Source organism: Rhinopithecus roxellana, chromosome 14 (assembly GCF_007565055.1).
Source record: "Rhinopithecus roxellana isolate Shanxi Qingling chromosome 14, ASM756505v1, whole genome shotgun sequence".
In the NCBI taxonomy this organism is placed as follows: Eukaryota; Metazoa; Chordata; class Mammalia; order Primates; family Cercopithecidae; genus Rhinopithecus; species Rhinopithecus roxellana.
Genome location: NC_044562.1, coordinates 105121643 through 105146870, shown reverse-complemented (window position 1 = coordinate 105146870; position 25228 = coordinate 105121643). Strand labels below are relative to the sequence as shown.

The 25228-nt window shown below is 37.2% G+C and overlaps 1 long non-coding RNA gene across 2 annotated transcripts in view; it reads right to left on the bottom strand.

Moving 5' to 3' along the window:
- The window catches only part of LOC104674716, an 86018-nt gene that overhangs the window by 23614 nt on the left and 37176 nt on the right, over nucleotides 1–25228 (bottom strand). The window contains exon 3 of one of the 2 annotated variants that reach the window (XR_004053162.1): nucleotides 20119–20224. This is a non-coding gene — a long non-coding RNA (uncharacterized LOC104674716). The remainder of the gene's footprint in view (nucleotides 1–20118; nucleotides 20225–25228) is intronic. The other variant, XR_004053161.1, reaches the window with a different exon arrangement.

Sequence of the window (25228 nt, the reverse complement as noted above, 5' to 3'; positions counted from 1 at the left end):
TGGGGTCAGCTATGTCAGGATTGGCAGGAAGATATCATTTTTTGAGGTTTTAAAACATTATTGAAATATAATTCATTTGTCATAAAACTTATACCTTTAAAAGATATAATTTAGTGTTTTTTAGTTACAAATTTGTACAACCATCACTACAGATTTTCATCACCCACAAAAGATACCCCACACCCATTACCCATCACTACTGACTCTTCTCTTCTCCCAGTTCCTGAAAAATATGTGGAATTTGTCTATTCCACATATTTTATATAAATGGAGCCATAAAATATGTGGTCTTTTGTGACTAGCTCCATTCACATAGCATAAGTTTTCAGGTTTGATCCATATAGTAGCATTTATTGATACCTCATTCTGTTTCATTGCTGAATAATATTTCATTATATGAATAGATCACATTTTATTTTTCCATTCATCCATTAGTGAATATTTAAATTGTTTGAAATTTTGAGCTATTATAAATAATACTGCTATAAACATTCATGTACATGTTTTTGTGTGAAAATGTATTTATTCCACTCTTTTGGGTATATACCTGGAAGTAAAACTGCTGAGTCATACAACAACTATAATTTTCTGAGGAACTGACAGACTGCTTTCCAAACTGGCTATACAATTTTACTTTCTGCCCAGCAATGTACAGGGATGCTAATTTCTCTCCATCTTTACCATCACTTGTTACTCTCTCTTTTTTTTTTTTTTTTTTTTTTTGAGAAGGAATTTTGCTCTTGTTGCCCAGGCTGGCGTGCAATGGCATGATCTTGGCTCACTGCAATCTCTACCTCCCAGGTTCAAGTGAATCTCCTGCCTCACCCTCCCAAATAGCTGGGATTATAGGTACACGCCACAACATCCAGCTAATTTTGTATTTTTAATAGAGACAGGGTTTCATCATATTGGCCAGGCTGGTCTCAAACTCCTGACCTCAGGTGATGCACCCTCCTTGGCCTCCTAAAGTGCTGGGATTACAGGTGTGAGCCACCACGTCTGGTCACTGTCTATCATTTTGATTACAGCCATTCTGATGGGCATAAAGTGGTATCTCATTGTGGTTCTGATTTACAGTTCCCTGTAATTAATGATGTTGAGCATGCAAGAAGTCTTTTTCTTTTTTTTTTTTTGAGACAGTATCTTGCTCTGTTGCCCAAAGGCTTCATGCATTGTTGATTGGTACAAACACGATTTACTAACAGTCCTGACTTCCTGGGTCAAGTGATCCTCCTGCCTCAGCTTCCCAAGTTAGAAGTACAGGTGTGTGCCACCATGCCTAGCTTATTTTTTTGTAGAGATGGCGGTCTCACTCTGTAGCCCAGACTGGTCTCAAACTCCTAGGCTCAAGCAATCTTCCTATCTTGGCCTCCTAAAGTGTTAGAATTACAGGCATGAGCCACTGTGCCTGGCCCAAGTGTCCTTTTTTTTTTTGAGACGGAGTCTCACTCTGTTGCCCAGGCTGGAGGGCAGGGGTGCCATCTCAGCTCACTGCAACCTCCGCCTCCTGGGTTCAAGTGATTCTCCTGCCTCGGCCTTCTAAGTAGCTGGGATTACAGGCACATGCCACAACACTCAGCTAATTTTTTATACTTTTTGGTGACATGGGGTTTCACCATGTTGGCCAGGCTAGTCTTGAACTCCTGACCTCAAGGGATCCACCCGCCTCAGCCTCCCAAAGTGCTGGGATTACAGGCGTGAGCCCCCACACCTGGCCCCAAGTGTCCTTTTTAATTAACCTCCCATACCACCTTTTTATTAAAAATTCTGTTTAAGAATTTTACCTAACAAATATTCAATAAACAAGTTACATTAATATTCTTTTAAAAAATCATTTCTACAACATTTCTTCTATTAAACTATTTGGGAATTTGTTCAAATGTATACCTAGCCTCATATATGCAGCTGACCCAGATATTCTATAATTCTTTTAATAGAACATATCAAATAGTTGGAAACAATCATATCTTACAGGTTTTATGTTACTTAGTACCTCTAAACAAAACTTGAGATAGTCTTTGCTTGGCATCCTAGAAATCAAAACAACTTGAAATTGAATTTTACAAGTGAAAAAGATCCTAAAGAAAACCTGGATCTTCTGGCTTATATGATACATGATGTAATTACAAATAAGATTCAGTGACTTCAAAATCATTTAGCTAATTATTGAAACGGTTGTCACTAAAATCTAGATATGCTGACTTCTATACTAGTGTTCCTTCTAATGGAATTATTGACAAACTCAAATAATAAAACATTTATCATGAAACAATGGCAAGGGCAATGGACTAGTAATCAGAAAATGTACTTGTATCTTACAACATTTGGTTGAGCCTATGGAATACTAATTTAACCTCTGTACCATATCTTCATCAAATAGGAAATTCTACTAGATAACCTCAAATTCTTCCACATTTAAAAGATTCACTGAAATATAAAAAAGCATTAAGTAGACTTGGAAGTTAACCCCAAAAAAAGAGTACAGGAGCTTTAAACAACAAATAATAAGCCAAAACCTTAGTGGGATTTTTTCCTGTTATAATAGTGGGAATGCATTCAGAAATAGATTCTATCAACAAGAACAGCTTGGACTAACATAGGCAGGAAAAGAACTCAACTCTCATTACATGTTGTAATATATTGATCAGTAAAAAGACAACCGTATCCCAACTGCACGGAGTAATACTCTGAGGAAACCAGAATGAGAAGCCTGCTAAAGATTCCACCATAGCCGCTTTTCTCTATTGTATCTACAGCGTTTATAATTCCCAGCATGTAACTCATAAAGAAGCAGGAGCACAGGGTTGAAATATAAGATATATGTTGGTAGTAGACAAAAGATGGAAAGATAGGCTTGAATATATTACATATCATCAAAGCATTGTGAACTGAGATCTGACTAATTTAGACAGAGAAACCAAGACAAAAAAACCCCAAGAAGCGCCAACAGATCCACTTAAGATAAATGTCAACAGGTATTGCAGGGAAAGGTAGAAACCTGCCTTCTAAGTTAGCACTAAGAGCACAATTTGCTAGCAGTGTAATATGAAAGTGAGGAAGTGTAAGTTTTCTTCTTCAATGCTCTCTATTGCAAAAAATGCCAGAAGAACTTGCTAAGTATGTAGGAAAAAAAGAAAGTAAAGAAAAGGAAAAAAAAAAAAAAAAAGGGAGAAAAGTGTTTTGAAAAGAAACTACAGGCCAGGTATGGTGGCTCACACCTGTAATTCCAGCACTTTGGGAGGCCGAGATGGGTGGATCACTTGAGCTCAGGGGTTCAAGACCAGCCTGGGCAACATGGTGAAACCCCATCTCCACAAAAAAATACAAAAATTAGCTGGGCAAGGCAATGCATGCCTGTACTTGGGAGGCTGAGGGAGGAGAATCGCTTGAGCCTCGAAGGCGGAGGCTATACTGAGCCGAGATAAAAGATAAAAAGACATGTAAAATAGCATATATTCTGTAGTTTTCTCTGAGGAAAATATAAACATTTATTTTTCATGTGCTTGGTTATTTCAAAGAAGATGCAACAGGAAAGTCAAAGAGAGGAATTAAAATAAAATGATAACATGAATTCAAAGGCTATTAGTACAGTGTAAGGAAAGAGCTAATGGAAAATAACCAAATAATTTAAACATGCACTATGGTCACATTAAAAGTGAAGAAAGAAGGCCGAGGTGGGTGAATTACCTGAGGTCAGGAGTTTGAGACCAGGCTGGCCAACATGGCAAAACCCTGTCTCTACTAAAAATACAAAAATTAGCCATGTGTGGTGGCAGGCATCTATAATCCAAGCTACTTGGGAGGCTGAGGCAGGAGAATTGCTTGAACCTGGTGGGGTGGACGTTGCAGTGAGCTGAGATCATGCCACTTCACTCCAGCATGGGCAAAAGAGCAAAAGTCTATCTCAAAAAAAAAAAAAAAAAAAAGTGAAGAAAGATGTGAAAGACAAGACTAAAATATTTCTCAGAATGAAAAAGAAAAATGTTAAGGACATTTGAAGAATACTTAAGGATGAGATGGCTAACATAAAGGAATGTGAAAAAAACATCCTATGTAAAAATTACAGGTATATATATCAGCCCAGGTTCCCTTAGGACACATACACACTTTCAAGTTTGCATAATTCAAGAAGGGTTTATGTATTCATAAAAGAGGGTGAAAGGGAATCATAAGAAACAGTACAATAACACAGGGCTAATATCAGTGGAGTTGTTACTGTCCTTATGGGGAGCAAAATTAGCTGCTGTAGCCAGAAGGAAGGAATAGTGTGGAAAAGGCCATGGCCAATAAGAGACATAGTAAGCCGACGTACCCATATGGGAAGGGAGCCAGGGGAATAAACAACTGTCCACATACTGCTCCTTTTCCCTGATATTCTTCAAGGGCTCCTCATTGGTGGAAACTGACCAAATGGCAGCGAGTACATGGACCTATATAATTCACACAAATCTAACTCCCAGGGTAAAAAGCAAAGTGGACTAAGAATAGTGAATTTGCAGGGGCAAATGGAATATAGCCACAATAGTGTAGCATAGGAATAAAGGGATGTAAATCTCTACCATTTGCCTAAAGTCCATTCACCTTCACTGTAATTACTGATATAGTTGAATTTGTATTTCCCATCTTGCTGTTTTTATCCTATATGTCCTTTTTTGTTCTCCATTACTCCTATATGATCTTTTATGTTAAACAAGTATGCTAAACACATATGTTTGTGTGTGTATATATATGTGTGTGTGTGTGCACATGTATATATAGCTTCTTTTCAGTCCATTACTTTAGGAATTATACGATTAGTCTCTAATTTATGACAATCTACTTCAAAAGACTCAATCTTATTTTAACAAATTTGCTCCTATATGTTTCATTTCCACCACCCTCCTTAGCATTATTGTCAATTATATTTATATGTTATGCATTCATCAAAAAAGTGCCATAATTACTGCTTTAAACACTTTGTTTTTTGAAGAAATTAGGAAAATAGAAAAAAATATTTTAAAGTCTTTTACACACAAATTTACTTTTGCCAGTCCTCTTCATTCTTTCCTCTGGATATGAGTTACTATCAGGTATCACATTCTTTCAATCTGAAGAAATCTGAAGTAGTGTTTGTAGTACAGGCTGGTTATTAACCAAATCTCTCAGTTTTTATTTTCTTGGAAACATCTTTATTTCGCCTTCATTTCCAAAGGCTAATTTTATAGTATATAGTATTCTTTGTTGTCAGTTCCCTCCACAAACCCACCCCCAGGACTTTAAATATGCCATTGTATTATCTTCTGGAGATCACTGTTTCTGACAACAGCAGTAAGCTATTAATCATATTGCTGTTTCCCTGTTCATGATGAGTTGTTTTTTTCTTGCTTCTTTCAAGAGTTTCTTTTTGTCTTTAGCTGTCAGCACTTTCACGGTAATGTTTCCAGGTGTGGTCCTTTAGTGTTTTTCCTTTATGGGATTTGTTGAGCTTCTTGAACCTCAAGTTTCTACCAAAACTGGGAGGTGTTCATTAATTATTTCTTTAATTATTTTTTCTCCCCCCTCACCCTCATACTAGGATGCCCATTACATGTATACCGGTTACCTGACATCGTATTGGATAATTTCTAATGATCTCATCTCATTGGGTAATTTTTAATGATCTTCAAGTTTACTGAGTGTTTCAATTTGCTGCTAAGTCCATCAAGTAAATTTTTTATTTCAGTTACCTTACTTTTAAGTTCTAGAATTTCTATTTGGTTCCTTTTCTATAGATTCTATTTATCTATTTAGATTCCCCCTTTATGTTGAATCACTTTTATTATGTTTTCCATTAGTTCTTTGAACGTAAGTTTAAAACAATTTTTCAACATATTTCTAATAGCTGTGTTGAGGTCCTTTGCAAAATCTAACATCTGGGCCCACTCAGATTCAATTTCTATTGATTGCTTTATTTCCAGAGTATGTCTCATCTTTGCATATCTAGTAGTTTTGACTTTTAGAGAGCATGTAGCAACCCTAAATTCTGTTTTATTTTCCTGAAAGTTTTGTTTATTTATTTTTAGTAACTTGCCTGGACTTAAACTTCAGAATTTGTCTCTCACACAGTGTGTAGCTACTGATGTCTCTGATTATTCTTTTAAAAATTAATATGCTTTTTAAAGCAATTTTAGTTTTACAGAAAAATAAGTTGCAAGTACAGAGTTCCCATATAAACTTCTCAAGTCTCTTCCCCAGTTATTAATATCTTGAATTACTGTGGTACACTGGTCACAACTGATGAGTCAATACTGATACATTATTAACTGAAGTTACAGATTACATTAGGGGGTATGCTTTCTGTTGCTTTGTATGAGTTCTGACAGATGTATAATGACTTGTATCCACCAATATAGTATCATACAGGATAGTTTCATGATTCTAAAAATTATGTGTTACACCCATTTATCCCTCTCTCCCTAACTCACCCTAAACCCCTTGATGACCACTGCTCTTTTTACTGTCTCCATAGATTTACCTTTTGCAGAATGTCATATTGTTGGAATTAAACAGTATGTAATCTTCTCAGATTGGATTCTTTCACTTGGCAATATGTGTTTAAGGTTTCTCCATGTCTTTTCGTTTCTTAATAGGTCATTTCTTTTTAGTACTGAATAATATTCCATTGTCTGGATGTAACTCTCATTTTAATTAACAATTCCCTAATGGCATATGATGCTGAGCATCTTTTCATATGCTTATTGGCCATATGTATCTTTTCTTTATATGTTTAGATCCTTTGCTCATTTTTTAATCAGGTTGTTTCCTTATTTTTGAATTTTAAATATTTCTCTGCATGTTTGAATAAGTCATCAGATACGTATTTTGCAAATAATTTCTCCCACTCTGTGGCTCTTTTTTTCATTCTCTTAATGGTGTCTTTTGCAGATAAGTCTTAAATTTTAATCATGTACAACTTATCAATTTTTTTCTTTTATGGAGTATATGCTTTTGGTATTGTATCTAAAAATTCACTGCAAACTCTAGGTCACTTAGACTTTCTCCAGTGTTATCATCCAGGAGTTTTATGGTTTTGCAGTTTTACATTTAGGTCTATCCATGCTTAATTAATTTTTCTGGAAGCTGTAAGGCCTATATTTAGATTAATTTTTTTGCATGTAGATGTCCACTTCCAGCACCATTTGTTGAAAGGACTATCCTTTCTACATTAAATTGCCTTTGCTCTTTTGTCAAAGATCCATTGACTATTATTTGCATAGGTCTATTTCTGTGTTCTGTATCAATTTGTCCTCTCTTTTATCAGTACCACACTGTGCTGATTACTGCAGCTTTACAGTAAGCCGTGAAATTGGAGAGTGTCAGTCCTCTAACCTTGTTCTTCAACACTGTCTTGGCTATTATGCATCTTTTGTCTTTATGTATAAACTTCAGAATCAGCTTGTTGATGTCCCCAAAATAATTGGCAATGACTTTGATTGAGATTCTATTAAATCTATAAATCCAAGTTGGAAAGAACTGAAATCTTGACATAATAGACGCTTCCTATCCATGTACGTGGAACATCTCACAATTTACTTAGATCTTTGATTTCTTTTGTCAGAGTTTTATAGTTTTCCTCATATAGTTCTGGTACATACTTTGTCAGATTTATATCTAAGTACTTCTAGGGTTTGATGGTAATGTAAAAGGTATTGTGTTTTTAATGTCAAATTCAAATTGTTCATTGCTGGAACACAAGAAGGCAACTGGATTTTGTACATTAACTTCGTATCTTGCAGCTTTGATACAAGTAGTTATTAGTTCCAGATTTTTTGGTTGATTCTTTAAATTTGCAAATAAAGATAGTTTCATTTCTTCTTTTCCAATCCGCAGGCATTTTGTTTCTTTTTCTTGTCTTATTGAATTAAATAGGCACTTCAGTATGAAGTCGAATAGGAGTGGTGAAAGTGGACATCTCTGCCCTGTTTCTGATCTTAGTGGGAAACCATCTATTCTCTCACTACTAAGTATTTTAGAGGTAGTTTCTCTGTTGATGTCTTTTATCAACTTGAGGGAGTACCCTTCTATTCTCAGTTTGAAAAAGATTTTTGGCCGGGCGCGGTGGCTCAAGCCTGTAATCCTAGCACTTTGGGAGGCCAAGACGGGTGGATCACAAGGTCAGGAGATCGAGACCATCCTGGCTAACACGGTGAAACCCCGTCTCTACTAAAAAATACAAAAAACTAGCCAGGCGAGGGTGGCGGGCGCCTGTAGTCCCAGCTACTCGGGAGGCTGAGGCAGGAGAATGGCGTAAACCCGGGAGGCGGAGCTTGCAGTGAGCTGAGATCCGGCCACTGCACTCCAGCCTGGGCGACAGAGCGAGACTGTGTCTCAAAAAAAAAAAAAAAAGAAAAAAAAAAGAAAAAGATTTTTGTCATAAATGGGTGTTGGACTTTGTCAAATTGTTTTTATGCATCTATTGATATGATCATATGATTTCTTTAGCCAGTTGATGTCATGAATTTCATTAGTTGCTCTTTGCTAAACAAACCTTGCATAACTGGAATAAATACCAGTTGGTCATGGTATATAATTGTTTTTGTGCATTGTGGGATTTGATTTGCTAATATTTAGTTGAAAAAAATTTTTTTTTTTGCGACTGGGTCTTGCTCTGTCACCCAGACTGGGATGCAGTGGCACAATTATGGTTCAATGCAACCTTGATCTCCTGAGTTCAAGAGATCCTCTCACCTAGGCCTCACGAGTTTGTAGAAGCACAGGCGTGTACCACCATGTCCAGATAAATTTTATTTTTATTTTATTTATTTATACTTTTTTGGAGACAGAGTCTTGCTCTGTTGCCCAGGATGGAGTGCCGTGGCACGATCTCAGCTCACTGCAACCTCCGCCTCCCAGGTTCAAGCGATTCTTGTGCCTCAGCCTTCCAAGTAGCTGGGACTATAGGCACGCTCCACTGAAGTCTGGATAATTCTTTGCATTTCAGTAGAGATAGGGTTTTACCATGTTGCCCAGGCTGGTCTTGAACGCCTAAGCTCAGGCAATCCACCTGCTTTGGCCTCCCAAAGTGGTCTGATTACAGGAGTGAGCCACTGCACCCAGGTAAATTTTATTTGCATTGAACAGATGGGGTCTCCCTATGTTGCCTAGGCTGGTCTTAAACTCCTGGGATCAAGCAATCCTCCCGCCTCGACCTCCCAAAGTGCTGGGGTTACAGGAATTAGCCATCGTGGCTGGCCTCAGCTGAAGATTTTTGCATCTATATTCATGAGAGATTTTGATCTGTGCTTTCCCTTTCTTGTAATGTCTTTGTCTAGTTTGGGTACTGAAATAATCCCAGCTTGACAGAATGTGTTAGGAAACGTTCCCTTTGTTTCTATTTTCTGGAAGAGATTGTAGAGAATTTGTATAATTTATTCCATGAATGTTTCTGTTCCGTTTCTTTATTCCTACTATTATTTTGTAATCTGGCTTCCTAGAAGTTGCCTGTTTCAACACTACTCAGTGGTCAGCCAACCGGTGTGGCTCAATCAGCCTCAGGGTTGTGCTCAAATACCTTGAGCCAATAAGATTTCTACCACTTGCCAATTATCTGTGTGTGGGTTGCAGAACCTATTAAAAGTTTGAGCCAAATCTTTAGTGTCCTTTGTCTTTTTACTTTTTGTCAGATGCTCTTGGGTATTCTTTGAACATGTGTAGTTTGCTAGTTAGCAAGGGATGTGTGGAGAACCCCTATACAGATATCTCATTTCCAGGTCTCCCAAGTGGAACTATCTTTTGGTTAACAAAACTGGGGGTTTCAAATGTCCATCTGTGACAGACTGGATTAAGAAAATGTGGCACATATACACCATGGAATACTATGCAGCCATAAAAAAGGATGAGTTTGCATCCTTTGTAGGGACATGGATGCAGCTGGAAACCATCATTCTTAGCAAACTATCACAAGAAGAGAAAACCAAACACCGCATGTTCTCACTCATAGGTGGGAACTGAACAATGAGATCACTTGGACTCGGGAAGGGGATCATCACACACTGGGGCCTATCATGGGGAGGGGGGAGGAGGGAGGGATTGTATTGGGGAGTTATACATGATATAAATGATGAATTGATGGGTGCTGACGAGTTGGTGGGTGCAGCACACCAACATGGCATAAGTATACATATGTAACAAACCTGCACGTTATGCACATGTACCCTAGAATTTAAAGTATAATAAAAAATAAAATAAAAATAAAAAAATAAAAAAATAAAAAACTGGGGGTTTTCCCCACCATTTTAAACCTAATTTGACAATTTTAGCTGGCAAAGACACAAATTTTTACTCTCCACTTCTGAGTATTCCTCTGACATCAAATGTCATAGTATCCATGACCAGTCAAAAGCTGGTAAAACTACCATTCTTGTCCACTAAGTTCCCTGGAGGAGGGGTATAGGAATAGCTCCAGACGAGAAGGCCACAGACTCTCACTATTCATACCCAAAACTGCAACAGTTTTTCAAGAATTAATGTTTCTCAATGTGTTGCCTGCTTTGGGTTGATTTCCAGTGCACAGAAGTTGCTGTTTCTGACAAATTTATCCATTTTTATACTTTTTTTTGTGAAGAGGAGTCATCAACTATTTCCATTTACCATAACTGGAAGTCCTCTATTCATTACAGTATCATAATTTCATGCATCACTTTTTCACTGAGGTAAAATAAATATAACATCAATTTACTATTTTAACCATTTTGAAGTGTACAATTCAGTGGAATTAAGCACATTCATAATTTTGTGCAACCATCATCATTTTCCATTTCCAGAACTTTTTCATCATGCCAAACAGAAACTCTATACCCATTAAACAGTAACTCCCCATTCCTTTCTCCCCATAGTATTTGGTAAGCTCTATTCTACTTTGTCTCTATTAATTTGCCTCTATCAGATATCATATATATCACAAATAAGTGAAATTACACATCTGTCCTTTCATGTTTGGCTTATTTCACTTAGCATAATGTTTTGGAGAGTCAACCACCTTGTACCATGAATCAGTACTTCATTCCTTTTTATGGATAAATAATATTCCACTGTATAGATATATAACATTTTGTTTATTCTTTCTTCATTTAATAGAATTTGGGTTGTTTCCATCTTTTGGCCATTATGATGCTGCATGAACATTAATCTGTGACTTCTTCTGTGGACATATGTTTTCATTTCTCTTGAGCATATACCTAGTTGTAGAAGTGATAGATTTAATGGTAACTCTATGTTTAACTTTTTTTTTTTTGAGACAGAGTCTTGCTCTGTCGCCCAGGCTGGAGTGCAGTGGCCGGATCTCAGCTCACTGCAAGCTCCCCCTCCCGGGTTCACGCCATTCTCCTGCCTCAGCCTCCCGAGTAGCTGGGACTACAGGCACCCGCCACCTCGCCCGGCTAGTTTTTTGTATTTTTTAGTAGAGACAGGGTTTCACCATGTTAGCCAGGATGGTCTCGATCTCCTGACCTCGTGATCCGCCCGTCTCAGCCTCCCAAAGTGCTGGGATTACAGGCTTGAGCCACCGCGCCCGGCCTGTTTAACTTTTTAAGGAACTGCCAAACTGTGAAACGCAACTACACATTTTTCTCTCCCATAAGCAGTGTACAAGGGCTCCAATTACTCCACATCCTCCCCAATATATATATATATATATATTTTTTTTGAGACAGAGTCTCACTCTGTTGCCCAGGCTGGCACAATTTCAGCTCACTGCAACCTCCACCTTCCATGTTCAAACAATTCCCCTGCCTCAGCCTCCTGAGTAGCTGGGATTACAGTCGTGCCCCTCCACGCCCAGCTAATTTTTATATTTTTAGTAGACATGGGGTTTTACCATGTTGGTCAGGCTGGTCTCGAATTCCTGACCTTAAGTGATCCACCTGCCGCGGCCTCCCAAAGTGCTAGGATTACAGGCGTGAGCCACCGAGCCTGGCCACCAATATTTATTTTTAAAATAGCATTATTAAAGTATAATTGATATACAAAATACACATATGTACAGTATACAATTTGAGAATTTTTGACTTATGAATATACTTGTGAAACAGTACCATAATCAAGATAGTGAATATATTCATCACTCCAAAAAGTTTTTTCTCCCTTTTGTAATCCTTTCTCCCTCCCTACTCCCCTTCTTCCCATCCCCAGGCAACTAACAATCTATTTCTTGCCACTAGAGGTTTGTCTATTTTGTTTAGAGTTTTACATAAATGAAATCATATAGTATATATTCCCTTTTAGTGTGGGTTACTTCACTTAGAAAAATTACTTTCAGCTTCAGCCATATTGTAATATGTGAATAGTTCATCTTCCTGTATGGCTGAGTAGTATTCCATTGTATGGATATACTACAGTTTCTCTATTCATTAACCTGTTGATGGACATTTCAGATGTTTCCAATTTTGGGGCTATTACAAATAAAGCTGTTAGGTATATTCTAGTTCAAGAGTCTGTATGGCCATATCCTCTTTTTCTCTTGGGCAAATTCCCAAGAAAAGAGTGAATGAATCACGTGGTTGGTTTTTGTTCAGTTTTTTAAGCTTTTTAAAGCCAAACTGTTTTCCCACACAGTTTTACAATTTTATATTCCCACACATAGGGTTCTAATTCCTCTACAACCATGTCAAAACCCAGTGCAGTCCGTTTTAAAAGTTTTATTCCATCTATTTGATGTGTAGTGATATCTCAATGTGTGAGTGTAGGTTTGTATGTGTGTTTTATTGTGTAAATTCCCATAATATAAAATTAACCATTTTAAAGAGAACAGTTCAGTGGCATTTAGCACATTCACAATGTTGTAAAACCATCATTTTTTTTTTTTAATTAATTGAGACAAGGTCTCAGTATACTGCTAAGGTTGGTCTTGAACTCTTGGGCTCAAGCCGTACTCCTGTCTCCACCTCCCAAAGTGCTAGGACTACAGGAGTAAGCCACCGTGCCTGGCCAACAATCTTATCTAATTGCAAAAGATTTTCATTACTCCCTGACCATCCCCAACCCAAAATAACCCAGGTCCATGAAACAGGTATTCCCTGGCCACTGGCAACCACCAATCTACTGTCTATCTCTGGATTTACTTATTCTGGATATTGCAAACAAATGGAATCATACAACATGTGGCCTTGTGTATTTGGTTGCTTTCACCTGGCATGATATCAAGGCTCATCTGCACTGCAGCATATGTACCACTATTCCTTTTTGTTGGCCAAAAATAATATTCCATTGGATAGATTATACCACAATTTGCTTATTGATCTGTTGATGGACATTTAGTTCTTTCCACCTTTTGGCAATTGTATAATAGTACTACTATAAACATTCATGCACAAGTATTTGTTTGGGTATCTGTTTTTAATTATTTAAGGTATATACCTAAATGGAGAATTTTTTGGTTATATGGTATTTCTATGTTTAACTCTTTCATGTACTGCCAAACTGTTTTCCACACAGTGGCTGAACCACTTTACACACCTACCAGCACCACATGAGAGGTTCCAATATTTCCACATTCTCACTGATTCTTGTTTCTTGCTTTTGTTTTGTTTTGCTTCCTTTTTGGGATGAAGTGTTGCTGTCGCCCAGGCTGGAGTGCAATGGCGTGATCTCTGCTCACTGCAACCTCTGCCTTCTGGGCTCAAGTGAGTCTCCTGCCTCAGCCTCCCGAGTAGCTGAGATTACAGGTGCCCACCACCATGCCTGGCTAATTTTTTTTTTTTTTGTATTTTTAGTAGACATGGGGTTTCACCATGTTGACCAGGCTGGCTTCGAATTCCTGACCTCACATGATCCACCTGCCTCAACCTCCCAAAGTGCTGGGATTATAGGAGTGAGCCACTGCGCCTAGCCCTTACTTTTGTTTTTTAAACAGCCATCCTAGTGGTTGTGAATTAATATCTTACTGTCATTTTGATTTTCATTTCCCTGATGGCTAATGATGTTGAACATCATTTCATGCGCTTATAAACCATTTATATAACTTCTTTAGATAAATGTCTATTTTGATGTTTTGTCCATTTTTAAAAATAAGCTTTTTATTGAATTGTAAGTGGTCTTTATATATTCAAGATACAAGTTTCTTATCAAATATATGATTTGCAAATATTTCTCCCATTCTATTGGTGGTCTTTTACCTTTTTGATGGTGTCCCTAGAAGCACAAAAGTTTTAATATTGGCAAAGTCTAATTTATCTAATTTTCTTTTGTTGTTGTTGTTGTTGTTGTTGTTGTTGTTTTTGAGACAGAGTCTCACTCTGTCAGCCAGGCTGAAGTGCAGTGGCATGATCTCAGCTCACTGCAACCTCCAACCCCTGGGCTCAAGCAATTCTACTGCCTCAGCCTCCTGAGTAGCTGGGAATATAGGCGTGTGCCACCATGCCCAGCTAATTTTTTGTGTTTTTAGTAGAGATGTGGTTTCACTATGTTGGTCAGGCTGGTCTCAAACTCCTGAGCTCAGGTGATCCTCCCGCCTTGGCCTCCCAAAGTGCTGGGATTACAGGTGTGAGCCATCATGCACGGCCTGTTGCTAGCATGTGTGTGTGTTTTCTTTTTTGAGATGGAGTCACACTCTGTCACCCAGGCTGGAATGCAATGGTGTGGTCTCGGCTCCCGAGTTCAAGCAATTCTCCTGCCTCAGCTTCCTGAGCAGCTAGTATTACAGGCACATGCCACCACATCGGCTATTTTTTGCATCTTTGGTAGAGACGGGGTTTCACTATGTTGGCCAGGCTGGTCTCGAACTCCTGACCTCATGATCCGCTTGCCTTGGCCTCCCAAAATGCTGGGATTACAGGTGTGAGCCACCACACCCGGCTGCCTATTACTAACTTTTAAGAAACTGTCAAACCGTTTTCTAAGGTGGATTACCATTTTACATGTCCACCATCAGTGTTTGCAAATTCTAGTTGGTGTACATCCTAAAGAGCATTCTATATGGACATCTTTTTTAGTTTTAACAATTGTAATGTGTGTGAAATGGGTGTTTTTGGTTTTAATTTGCATTTCCCTGTTGACTAATGATGTTGAGCATATTTTCATATGTTTATTTTCACATTCATGTGTCCTTTTATGATGTACCTAGGCAAAACTTTTGTTCATTTGTTAAATGGGTCACTTTCTTCTTGTTTGTGAGTTGTAAAAGTTCTGTTAATATCCTGAAAGCAAGTCCCAGTCCTTTGATATATATTTACAATATTGTTCCTCCATGCATGCGCTGCATTTTCATTTTATTAAGTGTGTTTCCAAAGAGCAAAAAATTTAAATTTTGATCTTAAAAAAAAGGCCAATTTATTATATTTTCTTTTATGATTCACTTCACTTTTTTTTTTTTTTTTTTTTTTTTGAGACAGTGTCTCGTTCTGTTGCCCAGGCTAGAGTGCAATGGCACAATCTTGGCTCACTGCAATCTCTGCCTCACTGGCTCAGGGGATCTTCCAACCTCAGCCTTCCAAGTAGCTGGGACTACAGAGGCATGCCACCACGCCTAGCTAAATATTTGTATTTTTTGTAAAGATGGGGTTTCACCATGTTGCCCAGGCTGGTTTCAAACTCCTGGGCTCAAGTGATCCACTGACCTTAGCCTCCAAAGTGCTGGGATTACAGGCATGCGCCACCATACCCAGCTGATTCATACTTTTAAAATACTAAGAACAGGCCAGATGTGGTAATCCCAGCATTTAAGAGGCCAAAGTGGGTGGATTACTTGATGTCAGGAGTTCGAGACCAGCCTGGCCAACACGGCAAAACCCCGTCTCTACTAAAATACAAAAATTAGCCGGGTGTGGTGGCACATGCCTGTAATCCCAGCTACTCAGGAGGCAGAGGCAGGAGGAGAATTGCTTGAATTCGGGAGGCGGAGGTTGCAGTGAGCCAAGATCGGGCCACTGCACTCCAGCCTGGGCAACAGAGCGAAGACTCCATCTGAAAACAAAACAAAACAAAACACACATGGACACAGAGAGGGGAACATCACACCCCGGGGCCTGGTGGGGGTTGGGGGGCAAGGGGAGGGATAGCATTAGGAGAAATACCTAATGCACGTGGAGCTTAAAACCTAGATGATGGGTTGATGAGTGCAGCAAACCACCATGGCACATATATACTTATGTAATAAATCTGCACGTTCTGCACATGTATCCCATAACTTAAAGTATAATAAAAAAATTAAAAATAAAACTAAGAAAAATAAAACTAAGAAAAATAAAACTAATAAAAATAAAACTTAATTTTCCCATTTCTAGATTGCAAAGATTTTTCTCCTGGGTTTTTTTTTTTTTTTTCCCTCAGCGATTTACAGTGTGAGGCTTTAGGTTTAAGTTTATAGTTCATTTTGAGTTTTTTTTCTTCAATATAAGATGGAATTAATAATAATTTCTCCCTCACTTTGGCAGTCAATTATATCAACATTTTATTGAAAGGACTCTCTAGCCAGGCATGGTGGCTAACACCCATAATCCCAGCCCTTTGGAAGGCTAAGCCAGGTGGATCACTTGAGGCCAGGAGTTTGAGACCAGCCTGGCCAACATGGTGAAACCCCATCTCTACTAAAAATGCAAAAATTAGCCAGGCATAGCAGCACGTGCCTGTAATCCAAGCTACTCAGGAGTCTGAGGCACGAGAATTGCTTGAACCCAGGAGGCAGAGGTTGCAGTGATGTAAGACTGTGCCACTGCATTGCAGCCTGGGTGACAGAGTGTGACTGTTTCAAACATAAATAAATAAATAAATGACTGTATTCCCTCACTAAATTATCTCGGCATCCTTGGTGAAAATCAGTTAATTATATATGTGTGTGCCAGGCCTATTTTAAGATTTGATTCTATTCTATTGTTCCACGGGCCTTTCATTTTGCCAATAACAAATAGTTATGATTATAACTTGAAGTCTTGAAATCTGGATAGGTTCTCCAATTTTATCATTTTAAAAATAGGATTGTCTATTATTGCTTTTTTGTTTTTGTGCATTTTCACATTGATTTTACCATCAGCTTTTCATGTTCTCTCAAAATGGTCTACTGAAATTTTAATTGAAATTATATTAGTTTTATTAATCAATTTCATTAGAAGCAACTTGTCAACAATCTTGAGTGTTGTAATTCATGAACGTGGTATATCTAATAAATTCAGTCATTCAAAAATTCTCTCATCAGTGTTTTATAGTTTTCTGGGTAGAGATTGTAGATGTATTTTGTTATATTTATTCCTATTATTCTTTTGATGAAGTTTTAAAAAAATACCAATTGTTTGCTACTAGTATATAAAATATTCAACTCACTTTATATTAACCTTATATTCTTTAACATTGTTAATTCATTCATTTGTTCTAGTAGTTGCTTTTGCAGAGGGACTGCTTACTTTGTCCTTTAGGATCTTTGTACACATTATTGCTGTTATTCTTTTGCCCTAATGCAATGTCTAGAGCATTTGTTACAATGCTAAATATAAATGGTGAAAGAGGTCATTAGGTCATTCTTTCCATGTTTATTTTTTTATTTTATTTTATTATTTTTTGGAGACGGAGTCTCTGTCCCCCAGGCTGGAGTGCAGTGGCCCGATCTAGGCACACTGCAAGCTCCGCCTCCCGGGTTCGCGCCATTCTCCTGCCTCCGCCTTCCGCGTAGCTGGGACGACAGGCGCCCGCCACCGCGCCTGGCTAAAATTTTGTATTTTTAGTAGAGGCAGGGTTTCACCGTGGTCTTGATCTCCTGACTTCGTGATCTGCCTGCCTCGGCCTCCCAAACTGCTGGGATTATAGGCGTGAGCCACAGCGCCCGGCCCATTCTTTCCATGTTTCTAATCCTTGGAGTAATATATTCCATCTTTCACTGCTATGTATGATGTTAATTGGGGGTTTTCCAGTATATACCCCTTTTCAGGTTAAGAAGTTCCCTATTATTCCAAGTTTACTGAGTTTATATAATGAATGCATGTCTAATTTTGTCTATTGCTTTCTCTTTTATCTCAATCATTTAGGTAGGTACATGTTTATTTTGTTTTTCTTTTCAAATAATCAGATACTGGTTTTGTCAGTTTTCTCTCATCTGTTTTTTGGGTGATGGATTTCTGTTCTTATCTTTATTCCTTCTTCCTTCCACTTAGTTTAGGTTCAATTTGCTTTTCCTAGTCTAGCTTCTTAAAATCTCAGGTCATTAATTTTAGCGCTTTGTTTTCTAATTTAAGAAATTGAAATGGGCTCACGCCTGTAATCCCAGCATTTAGGGCGGCCGAGGCAGGCTGATCACTTGAGGTCAGGAATTTGAGACCAGCGTGGACAACATGGCGAAACCCCATGTCTACTAAAAATGCAAAACTTAGCCGGGCGTGGTGGTGCATGCCTGTGATTCAGGCTACTTGGGAGGCTGAGGCAGGAGAATTGCTTGAACCTGAGGGGGGGGGGGGGGTTGCAATGAGCTGAGATCGTGCCACTTCATTCCAATCTGGGCAACAGAGCAAGAGACTCCATCTCAAATTTAAAAAAAAGAAAAAAAAAAAAGAAAGAAATTGAAGCTATGTTACCCTTTAAGCATTGCTTTATCTACATTCCTCAAATTTTGATCTGTTGTATTTTCATTATCACTCCCTTCAAAGTATTTTCTAATTTCCTTTTTGCTTTCTTCTTTGTCCTATTTTTTATTTGGTGGGGGTGTTAAGTTTCAAAATATTTGGTATTTTCCTATCTTGTCATTGATTTTTAATTGTTGTAAGAGAACAAACTGCATAATTTCATTCCTTTTAAATTTGTTGTTTTGTTTTATTGTCTATCATATGGTCTCTCTTTGAGAATATACCATGTGAACACACAAAAAAATATGTATTTGGCAGTTATTTAGGTATAGTATTCCAAATGTATCCATTAGATCAAATCGGTTCAAATCTATGTCTTTACAGAATTTTTTTTTTTAGTTGTTCTATCAATTACTGAGAAGGAAGTGTTAAAATCTTCTACCATGATCTCAGTTTTTGCTTCATGTATGTTTAAGTTGCTGTTACACAGGCATTTGTGATTATGTTTTCTCAAATTGTGCCTTTTATCATGATGAAATATCACTCTTTACCTCCGATAATACTCTCAATCTTAAAAGCGATTTCATCTGATGTTAATATAGGTGCTTCCTCTTTTTATGCTGTTTACCTGGTATAATTTTGTCTATTCATTTACTTCCAACATATTTGTATTTTTAGGCCTAAGATAAACCTTTTGTAGGAAGTATAGTTTGTTCTTTCATTTATATCTGCTCTAACAATCTACCTTTACAGTTTAGTATTTAGACGTTTAATACTTAATGTGATTATTGTTATCACTGAATTTCATTTAATAATTTTATTACTTGGCTCTATTATCTCTATGTGTTGTTGCAGTAGTTCCTGTTGTTCTTTCTTTCCTCTTTTTTTTTTTTTTTGAGATCGAGTCTTGCTCTGTCACCCAGGCTGGCGTGCAGTGGTGTGACCTCGGCTCACTGCAACCTCTGCCTCCCGGGTTCAAGTGATTCTCCTGCCTCAGCTTCCCGAGTAGCTGGGATTACAGCCATGCACCACCATGCCTGGCTAATTTTTGTATATTCACTAGAGATGGGATTTTACTGTGTTGTCCAGGCTGGTCTCAAACTCCTGACCTCAAGTGATCCACCCGCCTCAGCCTCCCAAAGTGCTGGAATGACAGGCGTGAGCTACTACGACCAGCCTCGTTTCTACTTTTTAGAAAGATAATTTAAATACTCCCTAGTACGGCATTTTAACAATTCTATTGGCTCATGAACTGTACCTCTTTGTATTTTATTTTTAGCGATTTCTGTAAGGATCACAATATACATCTCTAATCTTTCAGAGTTCAAGCAGACCACTATATCTCTTCTCTTCATGTAAAATATAATACACCTTGTAAGCACATAGGTCCCTTTAATCACCTGCCCCCTTGCCACATACCATACATTGTTATAGTTTTATGTATTTTATAGTAGTCGTATAAATTACTTTTATTGTATATTAACAATGTAAATACGTATTAATCTACATACACTGAAAACTGCAAAACTCCAACGTTATAATTTTATTTTAAATACCCAAAGGTCATTTTAAAGGACTTAAGAGAATAAAAATAGTCTTTTATTTTTATCCAGATATTTACCATTTCTGTTGTTCTTCATTTGCTCCTGAAGATCCAAGTTTTCTCTTAATATCATTTCCTGTTCACTTGAATAACTTCCATTATCATTTCTTGTAGTATAGGTCTGCTGGAGACAAATTTCTCTTAGTTTCCCATTTGTAAAATTGTCTTAATTTTGCCATCATTTCTGAAGGATACTTCCACTGGACACAGAATTCTGGAATGACTGATTTACTGTTTCAGGTTTTAAGATGATTTATACTGTCTTCTGGCCTCTACGTTTCCTGACGAAAAAATGTTGGTCTTCAAATTATTGTTCTTTGGTATGTAAAGCAAACATTTCTCTGTCTGCTTTCATAATTTTTTCTTTATCTTAGGTTTCAGATTATAAGTGTGTCTAGGCCTGCTTTTTCTAAGAATAGTACTCATGGTTCTAAACTGCACCTCAATATGCCTCATCCCTTGATTTTGTCAGGTCAAATATATTGATCCTTTAAATCTGGCCCTCCCTTATTATCTTCACTCATAAGCTGTCAAGGTTGATGTTCAGAACTGCTGACTTACTGGTTAATGTTTTATAATTCATTTGGGTCACTGGAGCTCCTTGCAATACTTTTGTTCTCCCAAAGAACCATTTCAAATTTAAAAAAAAATGCATGCAAGAGTGATATACATTAAGATAGAAAATAATTGGTAGCTATACAGGACATAAATAATTAATTCTTTCTAGAAGGTACTACCTCAAATACTTTTAAAAGTGAACCCAGAGAGGCAATGTTTTTAAAATGAGTTTAAATACAAATATCTCAATTTTAAAAATAAGAGATCAGGTACAACAGTTATTTATTGGGATGATTTCACCAATTAGACAAAAAATAATAATTGTCCCATCCTGCTGAAGTTTTCAGAGGCCTGGTCAGTCAATAAATATGAACTCTTTCTGCTCAGGAATACTCAGTATATTACTCAAACTAGCAGAAATAGTTTATGTATTCTTAGTAAATAATCTGATATATTTATATAATGAAGACCAAACACTAGAGATGCTTAAGCTAATGGCCTTTCAGATTTGGATAGCACGTTTTTTTCCCTCTAATGGCCACTTCTCATGGATATATAATTTTTAATCATATCAACAAATTCCTTTATAAAACAACTAATCCTAACTGTATGTAATATTGGTCCACAACTCTTAGAATAGTTCTCTTGGGAGCCGCTCAAGAATACAACCCTGTTGTCAAACTTTAGCATGACTTGAAAATTCTTCACCTCATTTTCATCCCAGAAACATTTTGCTTCTTTTTTCCTTTGTGTACATATTGTTATGTTATATTAGGCATTATTATTTCATTTTCCATATAAACATTCTAAACTTTTGTATAAAGTTTATATTAGGCACTACTATTTCATTTTCCATATAAACATTCTAAACTTTTGTATAAGATGTAAGAATAATTTTCTAGTTGCAACAAAATAATAATTTTGCTTTAGAATATAAGCCTGCTTGCCGGGCGCGGTGGCTCAAGCCTGTAATCCCAGCACTTTGGGAGGCCGAGACGGGCGGATCACGAGGTCAGGAGATCGAGACCATCCTGGCTAACATGGTGAAACCCCGTCTCTACTAAAAATACAAAAAAAAAAAAACTAGCCGGGCGAGGTGGCGGGCGACTGTAGTCCCAGCTACTCGGGAGGCTGAGGCAGGAGAATGGCGTAAAACCGGGAGGCGGAGCTTGCAGTGAGCTGAGATCCGGCCACTGCACTCCAGTCGGCGACAGAGCGAGACTCTGCCTCAAAAAAAAAAAAAAAAAAAAAAAAAAAATATATATATATATATATATATATATAAGCCTGCTTATAATCAGTTGAGACAATTAGGATTTATGGTACACATTTCAAAAATGTTGAAGAGGAAGTGGTGTCAACAACCATGAATGTATTTAAGGATTTTATTTTAGCTAATTTATGCCAGTCAGTCGCATAAACACACAAATTGTAATGTTTTAGTTGTTAAATCCAATGGATCTCACCCACATAAACAATGTTCAACAATGGCCAATATTGTCTTTTTCTTCCCCATAAATCTCCCAAGTTGGAAAGATAAAAAGAAGAAGACAAAACTATGAAATTTTCATGAAAATAGAAAGCAAACAACACCACATCCTGTACAGAATCCTGGGGCCTTAGAATCCTCATGGAAATACAGTTGCCAGTGATGCTAACCAGAGTGAAGGTTTTTCCAGATATAAGCAGCATCTACCTTATACTTTTGGAGAGAGGGAGGTGTTACAGCTTCCTGACTCCTCCTCCTGAATAGACAGAAGACCAGTGAGGAAGAATAAGATTCTAAAAACTGACAAGTAGAGATTTATAAATTTAGTATGCAGTAAAGGGCTTATCTCAGAAGACTAGAGGAAAAATGGACTTTCAAATAAATAATGTTGGGATAACTAGATAGCTATTTGGAAAATGATATATCTGGATCAATTTTGTACACTATACATACGCATACACCCCAAGTAGACCTAAGTTCTAAATGTAAAGTATGAAATGATACCAAGAGTGAAAGAAAACATATATTAATTTCTTTATAACTTAGGTATTGAGAAAGACTTTATATATATGACTCAAACTCCAGATTCATTAAAAGAAAATATTGACAAATCTGTTACATAAAAATGAAAAACTTCTGCATGGCAAAAAACATCGTAAGTAAAGTCCAAAGACAAATGATAAGCAGGGAGGAAATACTTGCAACATAAACTACAAGTAATAGGCTAATATTCCTAATATATAAAGAACTCTTAGATAACCAATTAAAAACTCTAAAATCCCAATAGAAAAACAGGCAAAAAAATTAAACAGATGATTCAGAAAAATAATATGAAATGGCTCTTAAACATATGAAAATACATTCAGCTTCACTTTCATGAGGCAAATGCAAATTAAAACTACACTAAGATAACATTTCTCACTTTTAGACCAGTAAAAACTCCAAAGTTTGACAATTACTCTGTTGGTGCAGCTGTGAGGAAATAGGAACTTAACCATTGCTGGCAGGATATAAAATGCTATAATCTCTATAGGGAAGAATTTGGCAATGTCAAACGAAACTACAAAAGTGTTTATCCTTTGATTTAACAATTCCATTTCTGGAATTTACCCTGAATATACAACTCTAAATGTATAAAAATATGTATGTACAAAGTGATGAATTGCAGCATTACTTGTAATTGCAAAACACAGGAAAAATACATAAATGCTTTTACATTAGTAGGTTAAACTATGGACACCCACACACTGTACATCACAAATTATGTAGCTGTAAAAAAAAATGAAGATCTCTATGAACTGATAAAAATACATCCAGGATATATTAGCCAAAAATCAAATAAATCAAAACTATAAAAAAGTACATAGAGTAGCTGTCTTTTCTGAAAGAAATAAGAATAATATATAATTACATAGGAAAATAAACATATTTTCACGCACACACAGAATGAAAACCAAGAAGCAAAACAAACAAACAAACCCTCTAGAGGAATGACAACCAGAAATGAAAAAAACTAGTTATCTAAAGCAGGTGAGTGAAAGAGGGACAGAAGAGGGAATGACAGTTCATTGATTATATATTTTTGTATAGTTTTTATTTAAGAACATTTAAGAGTAAATGATATAATTAATTTTTTTTTTTTTTAATTTAAAAGAACAGGGACATCAGATGCAGTGGCTGATACTTGTAATCCTAAGCACTTTGCAAGGCTGAGGTAGGCGGATTGCTTGAGCCAAGGAGTTCAAGACCAACCTGGGCAACATGGTGAAACCTTGTCTCTACAAAAACTACCTGAGTGTGGTGGCATGTGCCTGTAGTCTCAGTTACTTGGGAGTCTGAGATAGGAGGATCAGCTGAGCTCACTAAGTGAGGGCAGCAATAAGCTGTGATCACACCATTGCACTCCAGCCTGGGCAACGAAGTGAGACCCTGTCTCAGAAAAAAAAAAAAGAAAGAAAGAAAGAAAAGGAAAAGGAAAGGGAAAGGGAAAGGGAAAGAGGAGAGGGGAGGGGAGGGGAAGGGAGGGGAGAAGGGAAGGCTGGGTGCAGTGGCTCATGCCTATATTCCCAGCACTTTGGGAGGCTGAGGTGGGCCAATCACTTCAGGTTGGGAGTTGGAGACCAGCCTAGCCAACATGGTGAAACTGTGTCTCTACTAAAAAATATAAAAATTAGTTGGGCATGGTGGCATGTGCCTGTAATCCCAGCTACTTGAGAGGCTGAGGCAAGAGAATCACTTGAACCTGGGAGGTGGAGGTTGCAGTGAGCTGAGATTGCGCCATTGCAGTCCAGCCTGGGTGACAAGAGTGAAGCTCCATCTTAAAACAAACAAAAAAAAAACAGAATGGGGAAAACCTAAAGTTGAATACCTGAAGAAACAAATAAATGTAAGGATTTTTGAATAAATAATACAGCCATGTAGAACAAGGAAAATAACTAATCCAAATAATTTCTGAACACAGTGTTTGAAGTATATACCTTTCACTGGAAAATAAAGAGAAATGCAAAAATTTCTTGAGCTCTACCTTAAAAGTCTATTGTTTGTAATGACATTGGAGCAGCATTTTTGTATGATTTTGTCTTTGTTGCAGCATTAAGCAAATGAGTAAATATATAAAATGCTCCTGGGGAGCCAGAGTACCTCACTGGCAGAGAAGGAACACACAAATACAGAACTGGGGAAGACAAGACAGAATCCTCTCATTTTAGACTGGAATAAGACTTATAAGCTGGCACAGTGGCTCTTGCTTATAATCCTAGCACTTTGGGAAGCCTAGGTGGGAGAATCACTTGAGGCCAGGAATTTGAGACTGTCTCTATTATAATAACTAAATTAAAGAGGCAATAAAATATTACTTTTTTTTAAGTTATCAACACATCACACTTCTTCAGTTAAGAAAAAGGCACAACAGAATACAATTTAACAAATATTAAATGAGCCCATTAACTGTAAAAATCCTCTGATTCCTGAATCATAGATAGGAAAAATTTGTATACATTAGTGAAAGTATTCACTATTTCTGGTGAAGATAGGATATGAGGGAATAAGTTTAAGGTAAAAATATGATAGCAATGTATGTAG